This window comes from Dendrobates tinctorius, unplaced genomic scaffold (assembly GCF_039654945.1).
Source record: "Dendrobates tinctorius isolate UK_male_01 unplaced genomic scaffold, ASM3965494v1 ptg000418l, whole genome shotgun sequence".
NCBI lineage: Eukaryota > Metazoa > Chordata > Amphibia > Anura > Dendrobatidae > Dendrobates > Dendrobates tinctorius.
This window is the reverse complement of record NW_027362082.1, coordinates 131618-159051: the sequence shown is the minus strand read 5'-3', so window position 1 is coordinate 159051 and position 27434 is coordinate 131618. Positions and strand designations below refer to the sequence as shown.

Genomic DNA, 27434 nt, shown 5'->3' with positions numbered 1-27434 from the left:
GTGAAAAAGACAAGAAACGTTACAGTAGCCGTTTTTTACAGACGCCGGATTGCGACACATTGCCGGATCCAGCGAAAACCGGATGAAACGCATGGCCATCCGGCCCGATCCGGCGCTAATGCAAGTCAATGGGGGGGAAAACCGGACCCGGCATTGCAGTCAGAAGTAAAATTCCACAGTGCACTTATAATATCTGAGTGCTTACTTTATGATTCATAGCTGTTCATCTGTTCCCCCAACAAATGATTTCAGTGATAAAAACTGACATCCTGCCAAGTTTGAACAAGGTCTACTACTTCCCGGATGCCTCTTCTGCACAGTACAAACATAAGAAAACTTTATAAATGCCTGCCATCACAAGAAAGATTTTGGAGTGGAAGCTGAATTGCCCTTTTTTGCCACAGGTCATGACAAATGTGTATGTGATGATTCAGGATGCCCCGTGAAACGTTTTGTAGCTCGGGCTAGCCACCAGAGGTCATATTCAGACCAAATCTTATCTCCCTTGCAGCTTATCAACTGGAGGGAGAAAATTATTCCTAACATCCAGATCATGTAGTGTACAAACCAGGACTATGAAGAAGAGGAGAGTTTGTTAAAAGATTGATTTCTGTAAGCAGAGCCCATCAGAGAGACCCAGCAATACTGGACTGTCATCCCAGGTAAGTGAAAAAGAAAAAATAACAATGAATTTATCATTCAACAGTGACGTCCATGAAGGGATTGAAGGTGGCTGTCACGGCCCCGGGTTCCACTTACCTTGTTGCACGCGCTTCCTGACATGTCCCCACGCCCGGCCTCCGGCTCCCTCGGCGTCGGGCGCCTGCGCACTGCCTCCCTCCTGGTGCGCAGCCCCCTGGGTAGTATGACACGCTGGCCCCGCCTCCAACATGGCGGCACCCAGTGCTACTTATGGCCGGCGTCTGGACAGGTAAGACGCCTGTTCTACTAATGCGGTGACGCTGTCTCATAGCAGCGTTCTCTGTGTTACAGGCCCCTTCTACCCTGCCTCTGTCTGTGCAGTGTCCCTGGTCTTAAGTACCTCTATTCTTGCCTCTGCCTTCGCTGTGTGCTGTATCTTCAGTTCCCTCTCCCTTTGCCTCCACCTGCGCTGCCTCCGACAGCTCTCCCTCTGCACTCTTGCTATACGGTACCCTCTGTTGGTCCTTACTCCTTCCCTGTCCTGCTCCTTCCATCCTCCCGTTTTGTGTTTTATCAGTACTTCTGCTTTTGCAGCCTCCAGCTATTGCCACCCGCTGCGCTCCGGTCCTGCGCTCTGCCTGTTCTCCACGGCCTCTGTGTTCCCCTGGGCTCCCTGTACGGATTTGCCTGTGCCTCCTCTCCTGTCTAAGCCCAGTCGTCCCTTTGGTTCCGGCTGTCGCGGTTCTATCCCCTGGGGGTCTACCCCTAACACTCCCTGTATAGGGGGTGGTTCTCACCTGGACGCTCGCCCTTAGGGGCTCTGTAGCCGTGACCCAGAGGGTCCACTTCCGGGTTGTCTCTGCATTCCTCTTGCTACAGCAACCGTAACAGGTTGCTGATCCCGCTGGAGCCACGGCTGCCCAAAAAGATTTGGTTTTCCTTCAGGAAAACCAGATGCGTTGATGTCCTTTATGAAAACTATGGACTCGCGTCTTTCCGCTCTCCAATCCTCTGACCATGGTAACGCTGCCCAGTTGGCTGGCTTACAGCAAGAATTGGCGCAGCAGCGTGATACCCAGTCACATATCCTCAGCTATATGGCTTCAGTAGATGGTCGGTTGCTTGCCTTGCAGTCGGCCGCCTCTGCTCCTCCTGCTGCGGGTTCCCATCCTCCTCCGCAGTTGGCCAAACCACCCCGGTATAGCGGTGACGCCAAATTATGCCGGGGTTTTCTAAATCAGTGCAGTCTTCATTTTGAATTACTGCCCCAGCAGTACCCCACAGACCGAGCCAAAGTGGCCTTCATCATCTCTCACCTAGAGGGGGACGCTCTGGCTTGGGTCAATCCCCTCTGGGAGCGTGATGACCCTGTGGTTTCCCAGTTATCTGTATTTATGGACACTTTCCGTCGGGTTTTTGACGAACTGGGTCGATTAGCCTCCACCACTGAGGCTTTGTTTAGCCTCTGCCAAGGTTCCCTAACCGTGGGCCAGTACGCCATACAGTTCAGGACCCTGTCCGCCGACTTAGGTTGGAATAGCGAGGCGTTGGTGGACGCTTTCTGGCGAGGTCTCTCGAGTCATATTAAAGATGAGCTCGCTGGTCGTGATACCCCTACAGCTCTGGAGGATTTGATTTCCCTGGCCACACGGATAGATCTCCAGTTTCAGGAACGGGCCAGGGAGAGAAGGGTTTCTTGTCCTTTATCTTCTCTTTGCAGACCACCCAGTTCCCGACCCAGGATCCTCTTCTCTGCCTCTGCTCCCTAACCTATGCAGGTGGACTGCCTGAAGCTCTCTGACCAGCGTTGTAGGGAGAGAACCCTCCAGGGTCTTTGTTTCTACTGCGGTAGCGGTTCCCATTTGCTCCAAACTTGTCCTGACCGTCCAGAAAACTCCTCCGCCTAGGCCAGGTGAGAGAGGCCTTCCTGGGTGTTTGTGATACCTCTCTACCCCTCACTTTGTCTGTCCTCTTGCATGTTGATGGGAAGCGGGCTTCTCTGGTGGCCTATGTGGACTCGGGTGCCGCCGGAAATTTTATTAGGCTTGAGGAGGTCAACAAATTTTCTGTTCCTGTGAGGCCCTTAAAGAACCCTCAAAGTCTCACTTCCGTAGATGGTCGACCCCTGCTAGAGACAGTTACCCATGTCACTCATGAGGTAGAGTTGCAGGTAGGAGCCCTGCACAAGGAGAAAATTATGTTTTATGTCTTGGCAGGTCTTTCCCATCCAATCCTACTCGGTCTCCCTTGGCTGGGCTCCACGAGCCCACCTTAGATTGGCATAGCGGCAACGTCTTGCGCTGGGGGGGTCTTTTCAGGCTCGGTGCCTGCTGCCGCTGCATCCCGTGGGTACCCCTCTTCCTTCTCCTGTTCTCTTCGGATTACCGTCGGCTTATAGTGCCTTTGTGGATGTTTTTGATAAGAAACATCTAGTCAGTATAGTCTAGATTATAGTCTAGAGATTATACAGTCTAGTGTGCATGGGGAGTGTGTCATCACAGACACTTGGATGAGTAAGCATGGCCAAGGGGGTTACATCTCGCTGACTGGGCACTGGGTGACTCTACTGGCTGTGGGGACAGGTACTGCTCCACAAGTCTTGGAATCCCCAAGGCTTGCAGGACAAACCTCTACATTTAACACTTCCTCCACTGCTTTTGCCTCCTCTATCACTTTTAGGGCCTCCACCTGTGCCCTCAACCTCTGCCTTAATGAGACACGCGTTCCAAGTGCGGAGCAGATCCCCACCACCTCCGTACTGCACAGCCAGGGCTCTCTGCAATCAGGCAGTCTTAAAATTGATATGTCTTGGAGATTGCAGTCATACAGCTGAAGAGTTGTGGACAGTTCTCCAGGCTCAGTTTGATCAATGGCTGTCTCCGCTGAACCTGCATGCAGGGAAGGTGATAAGGGTGCAAACTTGGTGGCGGCCCTACGGCAAGGCAAGCCCACACACGTGCCTTGCATGGCTCATGTCCTCAACTTGGTGGTATAGCGTATTCTCCACCACTATTCTGGCCTGGGTGAACTGCTCAAGAAGGCACATAAGCTGTGTTCTCATTTCTGCCATTCACACCCCTCTCCTCATCGACTTGCAGTGGAATTCCACTCTGCACGATGGAGCGACTGTGGCAGCAGCAACAAGTCCTGACGCAGTATGTCATGTCATATAGCCTGGGCCAACGCCGTATGGACCTGGCGCATGTCACATTTACAGAGTGCGCACAGATTAAGTACTTCTGCACCCTTCTGCACAGTTTAAAAATGGCTACTGAGATAGTTATCACTGATGCCTCCATCATCAGCATCACTATTCTGGTCATCTATATGCTGGAGAAGACATTGAATAGCCTGCGGGAAGAGATGGTGGTCCCAGAAGAAGAGGAGGAAGCAGAGGAGGATGCAGAAGGGATAATACTGTCTCTAAGTTCAAGACTGTCGCAACACAAGTGGGTGCCAAGGGAGGGTGGATTACTGTGATCGAGGGGGGGGTGATAACAGACAAGCTGTTATGGAAGGTGCAAGATCCGAGGAACAAATGGAGGAGAAAGAGGTGATGGGCGAGTAACTGTCAGATGAAGAGGATAATACTCCCCTCTCTGTTATTCGTGGTTGGTGGGATGGGACGGAGGAAACGAGCCTCATTGTTACCCAGTCACCAACACAGCATGGGCTTGGACCTCATGGTAGAGCCCTACATATGAGAGCCTTCTTGCTGCACTATATGCAACATGATGCCTGTATAGTTATGATTAGGAATAATGCTGACTACTGGGTTGCCACTTTATTAGATCCACGTTATAAAACCAAATTTTGCCACATGATCCCTGCCCTAGAAAGGGAACAGCGAATGCTGGAGTATTGAAACACGCTTTTACACAACCTTAAGAGAGCTTTTCCCTAAGACAGCAGTGAAGCACACAGTTCGAATCGCGGTTGTTGACTTCCAACCTCCGGACCATCAATTCTTCAACGCCAAAATATTAGCAGCAGCAGCAGTGGTGGAAGTAGAAGAAGCAATTTTTGTGAGTCCTTTGACACTTTTTTAGGCCAACGCATGACGTGGGTTACTTGCTTACATATTTTGGCCAAAATATTAACTAATACCTCTCATATTTTTTATATGTGTTTTTTGCACTTTATTTTTCAGGGTGCAGTTGGGCCCATTCAGTCTTGTAAACTGTGGTGTCTGTTCACATGGGATGCATTTGGATGGCGCTAGGCAGCCCGCCTGATCTAATAGTATGGGCGTAACTAATAGGCTGTTAACCTGGATGCTGTGCATTCCCATTGTGTGAACAGCGGAGCATACAAGTCTTCATTGTGCATTAATATACCAAGCAACCGCCCCTCCATACATTGGTAGGTTGTGAGCGGTTGTCTCATCGGTATTCTTGCACCTGTGTTGCCGCCATCTTAACTATATGGGCCCACTCACCCTGATAGTGCATTTGTTTGGAGGTCTGGGCAGGTCGGCATCTCTGCTTTTTGCTGTTTTTGAACATTTGACATTTGCCTGAATTTTTATATCTACACATGATTTACACAAATTATATTTTCTTGTGGTAACTCTATACTATTTAACATTAGAATCTGTGTATTTCTGTAATTATTTGTATGTATACATGATTGATTACCACTTCTGTCTCTGTAAAAACAATCCCCTTTAACCCCTTTCTGACATCGGGTGTAACTGTATGCTGATGTCGGACTCCCTCCTTTTGATGCGGGATCTGGCGCTGAGCCCACATCTTTTCTCGCACATGATGGGCCAGAAATCCCGCACATCGGTGACCCTGTCACGTGATCACGAGTCACCGATAGGTTGGCATGACAACCAGAGGTCTCCAGCAGACCTCTATGGTTGTCACTGCCGGATCCTATGAGCTCTGCCCAGTGGTTGGCGCTCATAGCAAGTGAGCAACTCTGCTACATGCAGGTGATCTGATCATTGCCTGCATGTAGCAGAGCTGATCGGGTTATAGCAGCTTCTAGCCTCCCATTGAGACTATTGAAGCATGCCTGTGGAGACATGGGGTGGTCAGCGCGCACCCCGGTCCGCTGGCCGAAACAACATGGATCAGGGATCATCCCACCGAACGCAGGCTCTCCCTTTAACATGGGCATAACGCTACTCAGACAACACACACACAGTGAGGGTAATGCAGTGTGGCAATGCTTTATTGTACCACAAAACAGGCAGATAACACATAGAACAGTCCCAGCAAAATACCCAACAGAGTGCACATTGCAGAGTCTCATCCTTCCGCTGATTTGCTCCAGGGGTTGCTACCCCACCTGTGGCACGCACAAAGAGGAGGTAACAACAAGTGTAGGAAGATGACAATCCATTCAGTCCATACAAGCTAAAAAAAAGGCCAGTTGATCCGAGGATCACAACCTGGCTTCTCCAAACGTATCCATGGTTCAGCGATGGTCAGTGGAGCAGCTCTGTATTCTTCCAACCAAGGCTGAAAACCCCTAGGTTGTTTCCTGTAGAATGATAGATCCATGTCCCTCGTGATGTAAAAACTATACGAAGTATAAAGTTTGAAGTCTGGGATCTGCCGATATGTGGCTAGTTTTCTGTTTCAGATAACATGATTTTAATTTTTTTTTGTCCAGTCGCGCTTGAATATAGATCAATATTAAATAGTCACCTGATGACGCCTTTGGTGAGGACAATGAAACCCATAGAAATAAGAGGCTTGGAGAGTGAGTGTGTATACATCACCTCACCCTATATACTGAGATGTTGGGTATATGTTTTTTTCTATTAGTCACCTTCTGACTAACCTGCAGGGGGTGAATTATGGGTATAGTTTTACATTTGGAATTAATAAAGTTTAGTTTTATCCTATTTTCAGCATACAGGAGGAATGACAAGAGACAACCCATTTAAGAAAGTTCAATTTTGGTTAAAACTATTCCAACATTATGAACATAAAAAAGGCTTCTCCCCTATGTGACATCTCTGATGTTTATTAACAGCTGATTTCCAAGTAAAATATTGACTATATTAAGAAAATCAAAAAGGCTTCTCCCCTGTGTAACTGCTCTGATGTCTAACAAGAAGCGCTTTCCGGTTAAAATATTTCTCACATTCTGAACAGGATAAAGGCTTCTCCCCTGTGTAAGTTCTCTGTTGAGGTGGCTCAGTCGCTAGCACTGCAGCCTTGTAGTGCTGTAGTCCTGGGTTCAACTCCCATCTAGGACAACATCTGCAAGGAGTTTGTATGTTCTCCCCGTGTTTGCGTGGGTTTCCTCCCACATTCAAAAGACATACTGATAGGGAATTTACATTGTGAGCCCCATTGGGGCCAGTGATGATAATGTGTGCAAACTGTAAAAGGCTGCGGAATAGGTTAGTGCTATATAAAAAGAAAGATTATTATTAGTAGTAAGATTCCATTTCTGTTAAAACATTTCCCACATTATGAACAGGAAAAATGGCTTCTCTGATGTGATCAAGATTTATTTTCAATTAAACAAGAAAGAAGTTTCTCCCCTGTGTGAGTTATTTGGTGTGGAACAAGACTCCCTTTCTGGTTAAAAATTATTCCACATCCTGAACATGAAAAAGGCTTCTCCCCTGGTGAGTTCTCTGGTGCCTAACACAATCTGATTTATTGCAAAAACATTTCCCACATTCTGAACATGAAAAAGGCTTCTCCCCTGTGTGAGTTCTCTGGTGGGTAACAAAATTTGATTTGTACGGAAAATATTTCCCGCATTCTGAACATGAAAAAGGTTTCTCCCCTGTGTGTGTTCTCTGGTGATTAACAAAATGTGATTTATGTGCAAAATATTTCCCACATTCTGAACAGGAAAAAGGCTTCTCCCCTGTGTGAGTTTTATGGTGATTAACCAAATCTGATTTCTGGTTAAAACATTTCCCACATTCTGAACAGGAAAAAGGCTTCTCCCCTGTGTGAGTTCTCTGGTGAGTAACAAAATGTGACTTATGTGCAAAACATTTCCCACATTCTGAACAGGAAAAAGACTTCTCCCCTGTGTGAGTTTTATGGTGATTAACCAATTCTGATTTATGGTTAAAACATTTCCCACATTCTGAACAGGAAAAAGGATTCTCCCCTGTGTGAGTTCTATGGTGATAAACCAATTGTGATTTCCAGTTAAAACATTTCCCACATTCTGAACAGGAAAAAGGCTTCTCCCCTGTGTGAGTTCTTTGGTGTCTAACAAATTGTGATTTAAGTGCAAAACATTTCCCACATTCTGAACAGGAAAAAGGCTTTTCCCCTGTGTGAGTTCTATGGTGATTAACCAAATCTGATTTCTGGTTAAAACATTTCCCACATTCTGAACAGGAAAAAGGCTTCTCCCCTGTGTGAGCTCTACGGTGATTAACCAAATCTGATTTCTGGTTAAAACATTTCCCACATTCAGAACAGGAAAAAGGCTTCTCCTCTGTGTGAGTTCTATGGTGATTAACCAAATTTGATTTCCGGTTAAAACATTTCCCACATTCAGAACAGGAAAAAGGCTTCTCCCCTGTGTGAGTTCTCTGGTGAGTAACAAAATGTGATTTCTGTATAAAACATTTCCCACATTCTGAACAGGAAAAAGGCTTCTCCCCTGTGTGAGTTCTATGGTGATTAACAAAATTTGATTTCCGGTTAAAACATTTCCCACATTCTGAACAGGAAAAAGGCTTCTCTCCTGTGTGAGTTCTCTGGTGAGTAACAAAATGTGATCTCTGTATAAAACATTTCCCACATTCTGAACAGGAAAAAGGCTTCTCCCCTGTGTGAGTTCTATGGTGATTAACCAAATCTGATTTCTGTATAAAACATTTCCCACATTCTGAACAGGAAAAAGGCTTCTCCCCTGTGTGAGTTCTATGGTGATAAACCAAATCTGATTTCCATGTAAAACACTTCCCACATTCTGAACATGAGAATGACTTCTCTGCTTTAGTAGCAGTTTGTTTTTTATTGCCTTTTTTGTGACATTGCTTTCCCTTATTACTCAGTAATGAATCAGAAGATGGGACCTGTTTCATAAGATCAGATGACAAATCTTTGCTATGAATGGATGATGATATATCTGGAGTAATAGCAATCACTTCAGTTGTATCTTGTAGGATCTCAAGATCATCAGATTTAAAAATTGAAGATGTCAACTGTCCCTCTGATCTCCTGGTACAGTCATCTGCTAAGATAAAAAAACAATCATTATTTATTACTAAAATATCCTTTAGTTTTATATTTTTGAACATTTCTACTTAAATTGTCCATAAAAATGGCAAGCTATGTAAAAGCTTTAATTATTTACCAAGACAATGACAGTTCACAGTGTAATAGAAAACCTTGTTGGATGAGCCAGTAGTGTGCGGTGTTCAACTGTTTGTTCATTCTGCCTCCCAAATATCGAATACAAAGAAACCAATCAATGTTATGTAGGCGAAAATAATACCAATTCTCATCTCACAAAAAACAAGTCCCCACTCAGGTCCATCATCTGTCATTGGAAAAACAGAGGTTCCCACACTAATAGTGGCTCAAAGGCTGTTGAAAAGCAACAGAGTTTCTATAAACCAATCCAGCAAAATCCGCTCTCACTTCGGAGTCTTGCAGTGTGCGCAAACAACGTTTAGGATCCCTGTACTTAGCAATATTATAGTGAGAAGAATCCACTTAATTTGCGGTGTCTCCTGGAGCACAATCTGGGCACTATGTGCTGGGTAATAAAATGGCAAATGTGTAATTTTCACTCCAACATCCACTGGATGTTAATTTCCGGAAAGTTGCTGTGGAGTCAAATTATTCACTCCTCCTACACACATGGTCAAAATTGTTGGTACCCGTTGTTTAATGAAACCCACAATGGTCACAGAAATAACTTTAATCTTACAAAAGTAATAATAATTAAAAAATCTATGAAAATGAACAACTGAAAGTCAGACATTGCTTTTCAGCCATGCTTCCACAAAATTAAAAAAAAAATAAAACTCATGAAATAGGCCTGGACAGAAATGATTGTACCCTTAACTAAAATATTTTATTGCACAACCTTTGGAGGCAATTGTTGAAATAAAATGATTCCTGTAGCTGTCAATGAGACTTCTGCTCCTCTCGACAGGTATTTTGGCCCACTCTTCAAGAGCAACTACTTCAGTTGTCTCATGTTTGAAGGTTGCCTTTTCCAGACGGCATGTTTCAGCTCTTTCCAAAGATGCTCATTAGGATTTAGGTCAGGGCTCATAGAAGGCCACTTCAGAATAGTCCAATATTTTCCTCTCAGCCATTCTTGCCTGTTTTTAGCTGTGTATTGTGTGTCATTATCCTGTTGCAAGACCCATGACCTGCGACTGAGACCAAGCTTTCTGACATTGGGCAGCACATTTCTCTCTAGAATCCCTTGATAGTCTTGAGATTTCATTGTACGATGGAGATTCTAGACACCCTGTGCCAGATGCAGCAAAGCAGCCCCAGAACGTAACAGAGTCTTCTCCATGTTTCACAGTAGGGACAGTGTTCTTTTTGTGATATGCCTCATTTTTCCATCTGAGAACATAGAGCTGACGTGCCTTGCCAGAAAGTTCCATTTTTGTCTCATCTGTCCATAGGACATTCTCCCAGAGGCTTTGCAGCTTGTCAACATGTAGTTTAGCAAATTCCAGTCTGATTTTTTTTCAACAATGGTGTCCTCCTTGGTCGTCTCCCATGAAGTCCACTTTGGCTCATAGAACGACGGATGGTGTGATCTGACACTGATGTTCCTTGAGCTTCAAGTTCACCTTTAATCTGCTTACAAGTTTTTCTGGGCTCTTTTGTTACTATTCATATTATCCGTCTCTTTGATTTGTCATCAATTTTCCTCCTGCGGCCACGTCCAGGGAGGTTGGGTACAGTCCTATGGATATTAAATTTCTGAATAATATGTGCAACTTTAGTCACAAGAACATGAAGCTGCTTGGAGATGGTCTTATAACTTTTACCTGTAACATGTTTGTCTATAATTTTCTTTCTAATCTCCTGAGACAACTCTTTCCTTCGCTTCCTCTGGTCCATGTTGAGTGTGATACACACCATGTCACCACACAGCACAGTGAGTATCTGTAGCCTCTATACAGGCCACTCACTGATTCCAGGATTGTAGACACCTGTGATGCTAATTAGTGGACACACCGCGATTTACACATTCTGTGGAAGCCTGGTTGAAAAGCAATGTCTGACTTTCATTTGTTCATTTTCATAGATTTTTTATTTATTATTACTTTTGTGAGATTCAAGTTATTTCTGTGACCATTGTGGATTTTTCTGTCATTAAACGAGGGGTACCAACAATTTTGACCCCGTGTGTATAGATTACAACCCTCAGGGAATTAATTTATAAAATGGAATCACTTTATGGGGATTTCGACTATTCTGGTTTTCTGTCATTTAGTTATATTAGGGCTTCTGCATATGGTGTGTCCAATCTCATCTGGGATCTGTTCCTGCTGTCCAGCTGGAGTAATCTGCTTCCTACTTCAGCCAATTGGATAGTACCACACCCTACTAAAGCGCAAAGCACATGGCCGGAATCTGCCAGATACAGCGCTGTTCTCCTCTGGTTCAGTCCTCTGTGCTCAGCTTGCGGATTGTGTATTTATCCCCTGTTGTGACCGTGGCCCGTTTACTGACTACTCTTGTGTCTTCTGGTTCTGTATTCTGTCCTTCTGGTTCTGACCCAGCTACCTGACTATTCTTCTTGCCATCTAACACTACAGAATAGCAAGTCCAAGCCTAGGGGTCCCAGTGTAAGTCCAGATCCATGTAAGGGTGTTAAAGGGCGATGAGCAAGGCAATCCCTGGGATATGGAAAGCAGAGAAGATAGAGCCAAGAAAGCTCAAAAGATGTCCACCATGAACAGCCAGGTGACCATGAACAGTGCTCCCAATACATTGTGTCTGCAAACTATTCCAGCTAGATCTGCATTCAAATAGCTAAATGGCGCTCCTTCCCTTCTGAACATTGCCATGTGCCCAGACAGTAGAGTATAATCGTATATAGAGTATAGTGCGAAGCTGGAAAATAATTTGTAAGATCCATCTGTTTTCTATTATCCTTTGTGAAGAATTCCAAACTTACCACCACATAAAGTGACACACGTCAGATATTAATAATGGGGCCTGATTAAGAACACAAAACTGGCTGCGGGAAGAGGTTAAATCAGAGGATTTTGGACACTACTGTAATCAAACACTGTGACTATAGACAATAACATCTACTGAAATGATCAAACTCCTCAGTCTCCATCAGTAATAAATGAGTAGCTAGTGGTGAAACCTCTCTGGGGTAATTAGAGTATGGGGCTCGGTGACGTCACAATCTAAACCATTGTAAGCTCCAATATTTTCTGTCAGATGAGTTTCATGAAGAAATATTACACATTTAAAGAGAACTGTGTATAATAGTACAGAGCTGAGATGTCTTAAAGGGAACCTGTCAGCAGGATTGTGCTCAGTAACCTACAGACACTGTCAGGTCAGCGCCGTTATACTGATTACAATGATACCTGGTGATGAAATCCGTCTTGTGGTTGTTGTGTAATCTGTATTTGTAGTTTTCAGTTAATGATATTCTCGTGCTCGGGGGCGGGGCTGTGGGCGGGGCTTTGTTGTGCTCTGATTACATATTCATCTGTATTAGCTTATGACAGGTCGCTGACCCCTCACTGTGAAAATGAGGGGCAATACCCCGAAACAGCTGTCTGTGGATGGATACCATGTTTTGGCATAGGTGGTTTCCTTCATTGGAGACTGCCCTTCCCGTGGTTGTTCCTTCCGGGGAAAGACCTGGCTGGTCATTGCTGACCCCTCACTGACCTGCCCCGCATTATTACATAATGCATATAATAGCATTGATATTATTGTTGATAATGCCTATAATATTGTGGCTATTGTGAGGCTTAGAAAAATTACATCCAGCAAAATGACACCAGTGGCGCCTGCGCAGTAGCCTCTATCTCTTACGTATAGATACTACTGCGCAGGCGCCGACATCGCCAGTGACATTTTGCTAGATGTAATACAGATGAATATGTAATTAGAGCACCACATAAAGCACATATTTTTCTACAAGTGATTTTCTATCTTGTCAGCACATTCTATGTATGCTGTCAGTTGGCTTTATAGTTACAGATCTGGGCAGGTAACGGTTAGCGTCTCCTAATGTGAAGGAGAGAATGGCTACTGAAATCAATTATTAAACCTTATATAAGTCAGTTCGGATATGGTGTACCAAGATGGCGTCTGTGTCTTTCAGACAACACCCTGGAAGGAATCCTTGGAATGCAGAAGCTGAGATACTGGATACCATATATGGAAGTGAAGCTGAAATGGACCTATCATAGACTGACACTGGCTACTCAGAAGATTGTGTGACACCCATCGCCTGTCTCTTTGTCTTGAGAATAAACTTCAGTTGTGTGCAAGCCTTTGCTGAGAAAGGAGTAGACATCTAACTCTGCGTTCGGTATGACTCTTTAAGCGTGCACTCGGCCTATGTTGGGTCAGTACAAGCAATCATATTGATCATGCCTTAAGGGATCACCCTCACACTAATCCCAGGGGGGGTGGATCCTCCAGGTCGTAAGTTCTATAGAAAAGGGCTTTCAATGCCCAAAGTCATTTGAACAGTTTTGGGTGGATGATAATGTTGTGGTCTAGACGCAAAATGGTGATCATGGTAATACGGCCGGACTACACCACCGATAAAGCAGCCACAGCCGGTGACTGAGAGGAATCTGTGACTTCTCTGCATTCGGTGGTTACTACTCACCTGGGTAGTCATATGTGGGAATCTCCTCTTTACACCACTCATCATCTCTCACATATGTCTCTGTAGTATTAATATGGGTCAGATCTTCACCCTGAAACAAATATTGTAAAAGTCACCGACAGATGGAGAAGTCCCATCTATGACCAGCTCTAATCCTGCCATCTCCACCGCTCTCATTACACAAGTATTAAACATATAATACTGGTGGATAAAACAAGACTGAGCACAAGACCTTCACAGCCGTCTACACATCATAGGGGAGATCTCCTGACACCTTCTCTCCATCTACCTGATGATCCTGAGGAGCACTGGGATCTTCTTGGTTATAGTCCTGTGGAAGAAGAGGACGGGGACATCTCTCTGGTGTTGTCCTCTTACTGGATAGATCTGGAGGAAACACCTACAGGGACTGAATTCATTCTCTACATAGATAATTATAGGCCGTGTGTATTTAGTCCTGTCTATTACCTGGAGATGTGAGGTGCTGGGGAACCTCCATTATGACGTCCTTGTACAGATCTCTGTGTCCTTCTAAATACTCCCACTCTTCCATGGAGAAATAGACAGCGACATCCTGACACCTTATAGGAACCTGACACATACAATGATACCGTCATCCCCCCGATCCCTTCATAGCGTTATTGTATAATGTCCCAGCATTCCCAGCAGTGTCACCTCTCCAGCCAGCAGCTCAATCATCTTGTAGATGAGTTCTAGGATCTTCTGGTCATTGATGTCCTCATGGATCAGGGGGTGAGGTGGAGACCCCGTGATTGGGCTCAGGGGTCTTCCACATCCCTCAGACACAGGGTCCTGACAGCGATCACTAGAGGTCTTCTTCACCACTGTATAATCCTGGTAATGGAGAGACACATTAATAAATCTCACTACAGACATTTTCAGAGTCCTCACCTCTCCAGTTCTGTCCATCTGTTATTCCCATAGATAAGAATGATGTAATGTGACGTCATCAGACTCTCTCACCTCTCCAGTGAGATGGAAGAGGATCTCTAGGGTGAGGTGTAACATCCTCCCCGCCATCTTTTCTCTGTCCATATCCATCCTTGATGGGTAAATCAGGAAAATTCTCTTCTGTAGAAGATCTTCACTGAGAGGATCCGATATTGTAGAGACCTGAATGAGAAGAAGATGATCCGATGTAACATCATAAGAATCCTGTGTAATAATACACTTACTGGAGATAATAAGGGAAACATATGAGGAGATTTATTATCTTACAGGGTTTAGTTTTCTTCCCTGACATCTACTAATAAAACCTATATATTTAGGCCACAGACAACAAGCAGTTTCCTCCTCGGAGTCGGCAGCTGAACACGTTCCTCATAGACTCATCTTCCATAACGCTAATTCTCGTCTCATTACCGACACTGGAATCGGCATTAGCAATACTGCAGGAGATATTCATTACACGTGACATGAGAAATAACTCCTTCATGATGAGGACGACATCTTCATCTTCTACTGCGGCTCTAGAGACAGATGTGGCCAGAGTCGGTCACTGCCTCCATCCCCGCCGGCCGTCTATATGAATGTTTCCCGTCTTCCCCGCACTGGAATCTTCTCGTTAGATCTCAGCTCTGAGTCACACACAGAAGTTTGAGGCTTTTAGAAAAGATTTTTTGTTTCCAAAATCACAACGGACAGAAATGATCTGATCCCAAAGTCTCCATGTACAGTGATTTATGGGGATTATTTCTGGCCTTAGGCTTTCCTATATTACAAGAAAAACTCCAGAAAAAGCCGACATTAAAATGTTTCTAAAGAAAAAGTGGCTCCAACAATTCTTGTAAGAAGAAAAAAATATGCAAAAAGCAGAAGACACATTTTATAATTTTTAACATGTTAAACATTTATTAAAAAGAAATGAATCTTTTTGGTCCCCAGAACATAGATGTACACCGCAGGGACGGCACAGAGGAGGCTGCAACAAATCCCTGACAGTTTAACCACTTGCTGCTGTGAAAAGCAAACATGGCATCTAAGAAGGTGTGACAGAGTTTGGCTGAATGCCCCCCGCCCCCAAGTACTCGATAGTATGGGGCGGCCTAGTTACTGCGATACTTACATGCCTAATAATGGGGTCTGGGCTGCAATGTATGAAGGTCTATTAGGCCGGGCCAGAGGCAGCGTCCAATAAGTTACCTTATAACGCCCCCATACACATTACACTAAAGTTCCATGAAAGCACTGATTTCGGGGGGTTTGGCCGACCATATAATGTATTTGGGGGCCTCCCGACAGATGATGTCAGGGCAGAGAAGGATCTGGCATCCTGAATTTCAGAGGATAATCCGTTTGTTCTTCCTGTAGATAATCCTCCGCTAGAGGAGTCTGGAGGCGACTCTCTCATACAGACCACAGGAAAGCTGGAATATTTGTGTATATGGGGGAGTCGGGAGAGATCGCCGTCTGCCAAATGACCGTTCAGCCAACTCTGATCTCATGTGTATGGGGCCGTTAGTATTAAACTGATGGGCAGTGATGATACACGGCACTACAGTAGTACAGGGCATCACCGGAGCCATCAGAGGCTTGTATGTTGTGTGATCGCACTGATCAGAGGTGTTTAAAAAAGGTTTAAAGTAGAAAAAAATATCACAGTTTCAGCAACAAGAAATATCCATCACTATATGGAAAGCAGAGTCACTGCACAATGTTAGTTACGTCACGTCCATAACTACTTTATTACACTCTATTATCCTGTACACAGTGGAGTAGATAGAAATCACAGATCACACAGCAATAGCTGGAATTGGACCATCCAACGTAAAGAAAAAAAAATCTATCTATATACACGGTTCAAAAAAATAAAGGGAACACTTAAACAACAGAATATAACTCCAAGTAAATCAAACTTCTGTGAAATCAAACTGTCCACTTAGGAAGCAACACTGACTGACAATCAATTTCACATGCTGTTGTGCAAATGCAATAGACAACAGATGGAAATTATTGGCAATTATCAAGACACCCTCAATAAAGGAGTGGTTCTGCAGGTGTGGACCACAGACCACATCTCAGTACCAATGCTTTCTGGCTGATGTTTTGGTCACTTTTGAATGTTGGTTGTGCTTTCACACTTGTAGTAACATGAGACGGACTCTACAACTGACACAAGTGGCTCAGGTAGTGCAGCTCATCCAGGATGGCACATCGATGCGAGCTGTGGCAAGAAGGTTTGCTGTGTCAGTCAGCGTAGTGTCCAGAGGCTGGAGGTGCTACCAGGAGACAGGCCAGTACACTAGGAGATGTGGAGGGGGCCGTATGAGGGCAACAACCCAGCAGCAGGACCGCTACCTCCACCTTTATGCAAGGAGGAACAGGAGGAGCACTGCCAGAGCCCTGCAAAATGATCTTCAGCAGGCCACAAATGTTCATGTGTCTGCACAAACGGTTACAAAACAACTCCATGAGGATGGTCTGAGGGCCCGACGTCCACAGATGGGGGTTGTGCTCACAGCCCAATACCGTACAGGATGCTTGGCATTTCCCACAGAACACCAGGATAGGCAAATTCGCCACTGGCGCCCTGTGTTCTTCACAGATGGAAGCAGGTTCACACTGAGCACATGTGACAGCCGTGACAGAGTCTGGAGACGCCGTGGAGAGCGATCTGCTGCCTGCAACATCCTTCAGCATGACCGGTTTGGCAGAGGTCAGTAATGGTGCGGGGTGGCATTTCTTTGGAGGCCACACGATGTTGGGCTGTGAGCACAACCCCCATGGAGACACAATTGTGCCTTTACCTGGAGATAAATTCCCAGTGGGGGCAATTTCCAAAATGCAATAACTTAAGTGGGGAATTCAGCTCTTTTCACACTTAAGGGATCTGTATATGGAGTCTACAAACTACAGTGGGGGAATAAGGATTTGTTACGCTGCCAATTTTGGGGCTAAAGTCACATTTTTGTGAGGAAAAAAAGTACAATTGTCATTTTTTCCTTCCACATTGCTTAAATGCCTGTCACACTGTCCGAATTCAGATATTGTCCTGTCAGAAAGGAGAATACAGGGAGCGAAAGGGTTAATAGGACTCACAGGAGGAACCTGCCCAGAAAGCAGAAGATCCAGGAGTGTCTGCCACATATATGACTGCTCTGTGCTCACAGGACCTGTGATGAGGTCACAGGAGGGGAGGAGTCAGGGGTCACATGATCAGGGGCCTCAGTGTGTGCAGGACTCAGTGTGCTGGAGCGCTCCCGATAATCAGCTGTGTGTGTCACGCTGTGTGATAGTCACAGCACCTGCATGGAGAGCGACACATGCAGCTGATTATCGGGAGCGCTCCAGGGATCCGGGCCTTCACTAGACCCCTGTACAGCTGTATAATGAGGCCCAGGCTTTATAGTGAAGGGATAGGAGTGAGGGCCTGTTCCCAGGAGCTACAGTCTGAGGAAAGGGCTAAAAAGCCTTCACTAGACCCCTGTACAGCTGTATAATGAGGCCCAGGCTTTATAGTGAAGGGAAAGGAGTGAGGATCTGTTCCCAGGAGCTACAGACTGAGGAAAGAGCTAAAAAACCTTCACTAGACCCCTGTACAGCTGTATAGTGAGGCCCAGGCTTTATAGTGAAGGGACAGGAGTGAGGGCCCGTTCCCAGGAGCTACAGACTGAGGAAAGAGCTAAAAAGCCTTCACTAGACCCCTGTACAGCTGTATAATGAGGCCCAGGCTTTATAGTGAAGGGACAGGAGTGAGGGCCTGTTCCCAGGAGCTACGGACTGAGGAAAGGGCTAAAAAGCCTTCACTAGACCCCTGTACAGCTGTATAATGAGGACCAGGCTTTATAGTGAAGGGACAGGAGTGAGGGCCTGTTCCCAGGAGCTACAGTCTGAGGAAAGGGCTAAAAAGCCTTCACTAGACCCCTGTACAGCTGTATAATCAGGACCAGGCTTTATAGTGAAGGGACAGGAGTGAGGGCCTGTGCCCAGAAGCTACAGTCTGAGGAAAGGGCTAAAAAGCCTTCACTAGACCCCTGTACAGCTGTATAATGAGGCCCAGGCTTTATAGTGAAGGGAAGGAGTGAGGACCTGTTCCCAGGAGCTACAGACTGAGGAAAGAGCTAAAAAAACCTTCACTAGACCTCTGTACAGCTGTATAGTGAGGCCCAGGCTTTATAGTGAAGGGACAGGAGTGAGGGCCTGATCCCAGGAGCTACAGATTGAGGAAAGAGCTAAAAAACCTTCACTAGACCCCTGTACAGCTGTATAATGAGGCCCAGGCTTTATAGTGAAGGGACAGGAGTGAGGACCTGTTCCCAGGAGCTACAGACTGAGGAAAGGGCTAAAAAGCCTTCACTAGACCCCTGTACAGCTGTATAACGAGGCCCAGGCTTTATAGTGAAGGGACAGGAGTGAGGACCTGTTCCCAGGAGCTACAGTCTGAGGAAAGGGCTAAAAAGCCTTCACTAGACCACTGTACAGCTGTATAATGAGGCCCAGGATTTATAGTGAAGGGACAGGAGTGAGGGCCTGTGCCCAGGAGCTACAGTCTGAGGAAAGAGCTAAAAAGCCTTCACTAGACCCCTGTACAGCTGTATAATGAGGCAAAGGTTTTATAGTGAAGGGACAGGAGTGAGGGCCTGTGCCCAGGAGCTACAGTCTGAGGAAAGGGCTAAAAAGCCTTCACTAGACCCCTGTACAGCTGTATAATGAGGCAAAGGCTTTATAGTGAAGGGACAGGAGTGAGGGCCTGTTCCCAGGAGCTACTGTCTGAGGAAAGGGCTAAAAAGCCTTCACTAGACTCCTGTACAGCTGCATAATGAGGCCCAGGCTTTATAGTGAAGGGACAGGAGTGAGGGCCTGTGCCCAGGAGCTACAGACCGAGGAAAGGGCTAAAAAGCCTTCACTAGACCCCTGTACAGCTGTAAAATGAGGCCCAGGCTTTATAGTGAAGGGACAGGAGTGAGGGCCTGTGCCCAGGAGCTACAGTCTGAGGAAAGGGCTAAAAAGCCTTCACTAGACCCCTGTACAACTGTATAATGAGGCCCAGGCTTTATAGTGAAGGGACAGGAGTGAGGGCCTGTGCCCAGGAGCTACAGTCTGAGGAAAGAGCTAAAAAGCCTTCACTAGACCCCTGTACAGCTGTATAATGAGGCCCATGCCTTATAGTGAAGGGACAGGAGTGAGGGCCTGTTCCCAGGAGCTACGGACTGAGGAAAGGGCTAAAAAGCCTTCACTAGACCCCTGTACAGCTGTATAATGAGGACCAGGCTTTATAGTGAAGGGACAGGAGTGAGGATCTGTTCCCAGGAGCTACAGTCTGAGGAAAGGGCTAAAAAGCCTTCACTAGACCCCTGTACAGCTGTATAATGAGGACCAGGCTTTATAGTGAAGGGACAGGAGTGAGGGCCTGTGCCCAGGAGCTACAGTCTGAGGAAAGGGCTAAAAAGCCTTCACTAGACCCCTGTACAGCTGTATAATGAGGCCCAGGCTTTATAGTGAAGGGACAGGAGTGAGGACCTGTTCCCAGGAGCTACAGTCTGAGGAATGGGCTAAAAAGCCTTCACTAGACCCCTGTACAGCTGTATAACGAGGCCCAGGCTTTATAGTGAAGGGACAGGAGTGAGGGCCTGTTCCCAGGAGCTACAGACTGAGGAAAGAGCTAAAAAACCTTCACTAGACCCCTGTACAGCTGTATAATGAGGCTCAGGCTTTATAGTGAAGGGACAGGAGTGAGGACCTGTTCCCAGGAGCTACAGTCTGAGGAATGGGCTAAAAAGCCTTCACTAGACCCCTGTACAGCTGTATAACGAGGCCCAGGCTTTATAGTGAAGGGACAGGAGTGAAGACCTGTTCCCAGGAGCTACAGTCTGAGGAAAGGGCTAAAAAGCCTTCACTAGACCCCTGTACAGCTGTATAATGAGGCCCAGGATTTATAGTGAAGGGACAGGAGTGAGGGCCTGTGCCCAGGAGCTACAGTCTGAGGAAAGAGCTAAAAAGCCTTCACTAGACCCCTGTACAGCTGTATAATGGGGCAAAGGCTTTATAGTGAAGGGACAGGAGTGAGGGCCTGTGCCCAGGAGCTACAGTCTGAGGAAAGGGCTAAAATGCCTTCACTAGACCCCTGTACAGCTGTATAATGAGGCAAAGGCTTTATAGTAAAGGGACAGGAGTGAGGGCCTGTTCCCAGGAGCTACTGTCTGAGGAAAGGGCTAAAAAGCCTTCACTAGACCCCTGTACAGCTGTATAATGAGGCCCAGGCTTTATAGTGAAGGGACAGGAGTGAGGGCCTGTGCCCAGGAGCTACAGTCTGAGGAAAGGGCTAAAAAGCCTTAACTAGACCCCAGTACAGCTGTATAATGAGGCCCAGGCTCTATAGTGAGGGGACAGGAGTGAGGGCCTGTTCCCAGGAGCTACAGTCTGAGGAAAGGGCTAAAAAGCCTTCACTAGACCCCTGTACAGCTGTATAATGAGGCCCAAGCTTTATAGTGAAGGGACAAGAGTGAGGGCCTGTTCCCAGGAGCTACAGTCTGAGGAAAGGGCTAAAAAGCCTTCACTAGACCCCTGTACAGCTGTATAATGAGGCCCAGGCTTTATAGTGAAGGGACAGGAGTGAGGGCCTGTGCCCAGGAGCTCCAGTCTGAGGAAAGGGCTAAAAAGCCTTCAGTAGACCCCTGTACAGCTGTATAATGAGGCCCAAGCTTTATAGTGAAGGGACAGGAGTGAGGGCCTGTGCCCAGGAGCTACAGTCTGAGGAAAGGGCTAAAAAGCCTTCACTAGACCCCTGTACAGCTGTATAATGAGGCCCAGGCTTTATAGTGAAGGGATAGGAGTGAGGGCCTGATCCCAGAAGCTACAGTCTGAGGAAAGGGCTAAAAAGCTTTCACTAGACCCCTGTACAGCTGTATAATGAGGCCCAGGCTTTATAGTTAAGGGACAGGAGTGAGGGCCTGTGCCCAGGAGCTACAGTCTGAGGAAAGGGCTAAAAAGCCTTCACTAGACCCCTGTACAGCTGTATAACGAGGCCCAGGCTTTATAGTGAAGGGACAGGAGTGAGGACCTGTTCCCAGGAGCTACAGTCTGAGGAAAGGGCTAAAAAGCCTTCACTAGACCCCTGTACAGTTGTATAATGAGGCCCAGGATTTATAGTGAAGGGACAGGAGTGAGGGCCTGTGCCCAGGAGCTACAGTCTGAGGAAAGAGCTAAAAAGCCTTCACTAGACCCCTGCACAGCTGTATAATGAGGCAAAGGCTTTATAGTGAAGGGACAGGAGTGAGGGCCTGTTCCCAGGAGCTACAGTCTGAGGAAAGGGCTAAAAAGCCTTCACTAGACCCCTGTACAGCTGTATAATGAGGCAAAGGCTTTATAGTGAAGGGACAGGAGTGAGGGCCTGTTCCCAGGAGCTACTGTCTGAGGAAAGGGCTAAAAAGCCTTCACTAGACTCCTGTACAGCTGCATAATGAGGCCCAGGCTTTATAGTGAAGGGACAGGAGTGAGGGCCTGTGCCCAGGAGCTACAGACCGAGGAAAGAGCTAAAAAGCCTTCACTAGACCCCTGTACAGCTGTATAATGAGGCAAAGGCTTTATAGTGAAGGGACAGGAGTGAGGGCCTGTTCCCAGGAGCTACAGTCTGAGGAAAGGGCTAAAAAGCCTTCACTAGACCCCTGTACAGCTGTATAATGAGGCAAAGGCTTTATAGTGAAGGGACAGGAGTGAGGGCCTGTTCCCAGGAGCTACAGTCTGAGGAAAGGGCTAAAAAGCCTTCACTAGACTCCTGTACAGCTGCATAATGAGGCCCAGGCTTTATAGTGAAAGGACAGGAGTGAGGGCCTGTGCCCAGGAGCTACAGTCTGAGGAAAGGGCTAAAAAGCCTTCACTAGACCCCTGTACAGCTGTATAATGAGGCCCAGGCTTTATAGTGAAGGGACAGGAGTGAGGGCCTGTGCCCAGGAGCTACAGTCTGAGGAAAGGGCTAAAAAGCCTTCACTAGACCCCTGTACAGCTGTATAATGAGGCCCAGGCTTTATAGTGAAGGGACAGGAGGGAGGGCCTGTTCTCAGGAGCTACAGTCTGAGGAAAGGGCTAAAAAGCCTTCACTAGACCCCTGTACAGCTGTATAATGAGGCCCAGGCTCTATAGTGAGGGGACAGGAGTGAGGGCCTGTTCCCAGGAGCTACAGACTGAGGAAAGGGCTAAAAAGCCTTCACTAGACCCCTGTACAGCTGTATAATGAGGCCCAAGCTTTATAGTGAAGGGACAAGAGTGAGGGCCTGTTCCCAGGAGCTACAGTCTGAGGAAAGGGCTAAAAAGCCTTCACTACACCCCTGTACAGCTGTATAATGAGGCCCAAGCTTTATAGTGAAGGGACAAGAGTGAGGGCCTGTTCCCAGGAGCTACAGTCTGAGGAAAGGGCTAAAAAGTAGAGTTGAGCGAAACGGGTCGAAAAAATTCAAAAGTCGCCTACTTTTGGCAAAGTCGGGTTTCATGAAACGAAACCCGACCCTAGGATGAGGTCGGCCACGAGGTCTGCGACTTACGCGCCAAAGTCGCGTTTCAAAAGTTTGTTTTGCGCTCTTTTTCAGCCAATCAGGATCCACGGACACTGTGGGCAACGTGATGACATAGGCACGGGTCACCACCATCTTTCAGAAGGGCATGCAAGTGATTGGCTTGCTTTGGTGGGCGTCACAGGGGGTATAAAAGGGCGTGCACGCCGACCGCCATCTTACTTCTGCCGATCTCAGTATAGGGAGAGGTTGCTGCTGATTCTGTAGGGAGAGCGTTAGGCAGGTAAGAAGACCAAAAAGCTGCTTCTGCTGCTAGCGATTTGGCCTGCACAACACACCAGTCACTGTGTGTGCAGTGCAAGGGGAGGCTATATAGTGGTGTATCAGTGGTGTTGGTTGTTGGGCTGCCTTCTAAGGCTTCCTGACAGGCTGGCATTGCTGTTTACCCACTGCTCCGCAAACTGCTTTTTTAAAAGCAATCCAATCTCCCTTATCCTCTAGTCACTTTGGTCACAGCTGTGCCATCGAGCCTGTCACATAGCGCTCAGATATTCATTGGGCCTCAAACTGCTTTTTTAAAAGCAATCCCAATTTTTTTTTTTTGTCCTGCCGAGAAGAAAAAAAAAACTGCTTCTGCTGCTGATAGCTATTTGGCCTGCACAACACACCAGTCACTGTGTGCAGTGCAAGGGGAGGCTATATAGTGGTGTATCAGTGGTGTTGGTTGTTGGGCTGCCTTTTAAGGCTTCCTGACAGGCTGGCATTGCTGTTTACCCACTGCTCCGCAAACTGCTTTTTTAAAAGCAATCCAATCTCCCTTATCCTCTAGTCACTTAGGTCACAGCTGTGCCATCGAGCTTGTCACATAGCGCTCAGATATTCATTGGGCCTCACACAATCCAAAAGTGTCCAGTGTCCAAAAGTGTGTGCAGAGATTCAAACTCTCACTTATCCTCTAGTCACTTAGGTCACAGCTGTGCCATCGAGCTTGTCACATAGCGCTCAGATATTCATTGGGCCTCACACAATCCAAAAGTGTCCAGTGTCCAAAAGTGTGTGCAGAGATTCAAAATCTCACTTATTCTCTAGTCACTTAGGTCACAGCTGTGCCATCGAGCTTGTCACATAGCGCTCAGATATTCATTGGGCCTCACACAATCCAAAAGTGTCCAGTGTCCAAAAGTGTGTGCAGAGATTCAAACTCTCACTTATCCTCTAGTCACTTAGGTCACAGCTGTGCCATCGAGCTTGTCACATAGCGCTCAGATATTCATTGGGCCTCACACAATCCAAAAGTGTCCAGTGTCCAAAAGTGTGTGCAGAGATTCAAACTCTCACTTATCCTCTAGTCACTTAGGTCACAGCTGTGCCATCGAGCTTGTCACATAGCGCTCAGATATTCATTGGGCCTCACACAATCCAAAAGTGTCCAGTGTCCAAAAGTGTGTGCAGAGATTCAAACTCTCACTTATCCTCTAGTCACTTAGGTCACAGCTGTGCCATCGAGCTTGTCACATAGCGCTCAGATATTCATTGGGCCTCACACAATCCAAAAGTGTCCAGTGTCCAAAAGTGTGTGCAGAGATTCAAACTCTCACTTATCCTCTAGTCACTTAGGTCACAGCTGTGCCATCGAGCTTGTCACATAGCGCTCAGATATTCATTGGGCCTCACACAATCCAAAAGTGTCCAGTGTCCAAAAGTGTGTGCAGAGATTCAAACTCTCACTTATCCTCTAGTCACTTAGGTCACAGCTGTGCCATCGAGCTTGTCACATAGCGCTCAGATATTCATTGGGCCTCACACAATCCAAAAGTGTCCAGTGTCCAAAAGTGTGTGCAGAGATTCAAACTCTCACTTATCCTCTAGTCACTTAGGTCACAGCTGTGCCATCGAGCTTGTCACATAGCGCTCAGATATTCATTGGGCCTCACACAATCCAAAAGTGTCCAGTGTCCAAAAGTGTGTGCAGAGATTCAAAATGTCACTTATTCTCTAGTCACTTAGGTCACAGCTGTGCCATCGAGCCTGTCACATAGCACTCAGATATCAGTGGGCCTCACACAATCCAAAAGTGTCCAGTGTCCAAAAGTGTGTGCAGAGATTCAAAATCTCACTTATTCTCTAGTCACTTAGGTCACAGCTGTGCCATCGAGCCTGTCACATAGCGCTCAGATATCAATGGGCCTCACACAATCCAAAAGTGTCCAGTGTCCAAAAGTGTGTGCAGAAATTCAAAATCTCCCCTGTCCTATAGACACCTTGTTTTACATACTATATAGTTTGCTGGATTTTGTCTACATTTCTACCAAAAATGAGGAAGGCTGGTGGAAGAGGCCGTGGAATTGGGCGGGGGTTGGCAGCTGGTAATGATGGTGTTGGTGGTGGATCTGATGGTAGTGGCAAGAGCAAAATAGGACCGAATGCAGGAGGTGTTGAGCCTGCGTCATCGTCTGGCTACATAAGGCCTCGAACGCTTAGTTTTCTAGGAGTTGGCAAACCGCTTTTAAAGCCAGAGCATCAGGAAAAAGTTTTGTCTTACATTGCTGACTCAGCCTCCAGCTCTATCGCCTCCTCTTCTTCAGTTGTAAAAAGTAAAAGCACTGAGTCGTCATTGGAGGCTCATGTTCATGAACCACACCTTTCCTTGTGTCCTTCACCCCAACCAAGATTGAAGGATGACTCAGGCCATACTACTGATTACTCCATGGAGCTGTTTTCACATACCATGCCTGGATTATCAAGTGAAATGGTGAATTACCCAGGCCAAGATGAATCTGACATGGAGTGCACTGATGCACAGCCGCTGATGGATGATTCTGCTGGTACATTCACTCAGAGCACTACATTGTCCTCGCAGTGTACAGAGCCAGATTCTGACCCTGATGAGACTCAGGTGTCCCTTCCCGCACACTATACCACCATACACGGTGACACAGAGGAAGGTGCACATGACATAGAAGAGGAGGTGATGGATGACCCAGTTGTTGACCCAGATTGGCATCCATTGGGGGAAGAGGGTGCTGCTTCCAATAGCTCAGATGAGGAGCATCCACAGCAGACATCGACATCGCAACAGCTGTTATCTGGCAGGCCCGGAGCACTCCAAAGACAGGTTCCAAATATCAAAAGAGTTGCTGGACAGCTTGTCCAGAGGGTCAAAAGATCACAGCGTGCTAGGCCGCAAAATGTCTGCCAAAGTAGGAAGAGTGCAGTGTGGCACTTTTTTGAACAAAATCCTCATGATCAGGCCAAGGTTATCTGTAAGAAGTGCGCAAAGACCTTTAGCCGAGGGAAAAATCTGAAAAATTTGAATACCAGTTGCATGCTTAGACATTTAACCAGCATGCACTTGCAAGCGTGGACACAACACCAAACCTCAAGTGCCACATGTGCAACTGATCACAACGAAGGTAGTCAGCAACGCTACATTGTTTCCCCCACTGTAAGCCCACCGGTTAGCACAGCAGCAAATGTTGAGGTGTCGTTGCAAGGCCACAGCAGTCAGGGAATCCCACTGTTATATCAACAAAAGACTGATTCTAGGCCATCAGAAAGAACACCAACTCCATCACCATCATCAACCCTCTCTCAGTCCGCCCTGTCCACCGCTACTTCCACCATATGCAGCTCTCAAGTCCAGCTCACCCTCCCAGACACTATGAGTAGGTCAAGAAAGTACTCAGTCTCTCATCCGCGTACACTGGGTTTGAACGCCCACATTGCCAAACTAATCTCGTTTGAGATGATGCCCTTTCGGTTGGTGGAAAGCACAGCTTTCCGCGAACTCATGGCCTATGCAGTACCACGCTATGACCTACCCAGTCGCCACTTCTTCTCTCGCAAAGCCATCCCAGCCCTCCACCATCATGTGAAAGACCGCATTGTCCATGCACTCAAGCAGTCAGTGAGCGGAAAGGTGCACCTCACAACTGATGCATGGTCCAGCCGGCATGGCCAGGGCCGTTACATGTCCATCACTGCGCACTGGGTTAATGTGGTGGATGCAGGGTCCACAGGGGACAGCGGTGGTGGGACAGTGCTGCCTAGCCCACGGTATAGGAAACAGTTGGCTGTAGGCGATCGACCCTCCTCCTCCTCCACCTCCTCCAGAAGCGAAAGCTCGTCCACAGAGCGCAGTCGTACGAGCACTCCATCTGCAGCTGCCACTGTTGCACACGATGTGTCCCCCTATCGAGCAGCTAGTGGAAAGCGTCAGCAGGCTGTGTTGCAGATGATGTGTTTGGGCGACAGACACACCGCCGAGGTGCTGGCCGAGTACTTGAAGCGACAAACTGAGTCATGGCTGGGCAGTGTACATCTTGAGGCAGGCAAGGTAGTTAGTGATAACGGCCGTAATTTTGTGGCAGCCATAGCCCTTTCAAAACTCAGCCACATACCTTGCTTGGCTCACACCTTGAACCTGGTGGTGCAGTGCTTCCTCAAAAATTATCCGGAGTTAACAGCCCTGCTCCAGAAGGTGCGAAGACTGTGCGCGCACATCCGCCGGTCGCCTGTACACTCCGTTCGTAT

General features: G+C 46.9%; 1 pseudogene; it reads right to left on the bottom strand.

Moving 5' to 3' along the window:
- Positions 1-5807: 5807 nt before the first annotated feature.
- The window catches only part of LOC141076498 (uncharacterized), a 106055-nt pseudogene continuing 84428 nt past the window's right edge, over positions 5808-27434 (bottom strand).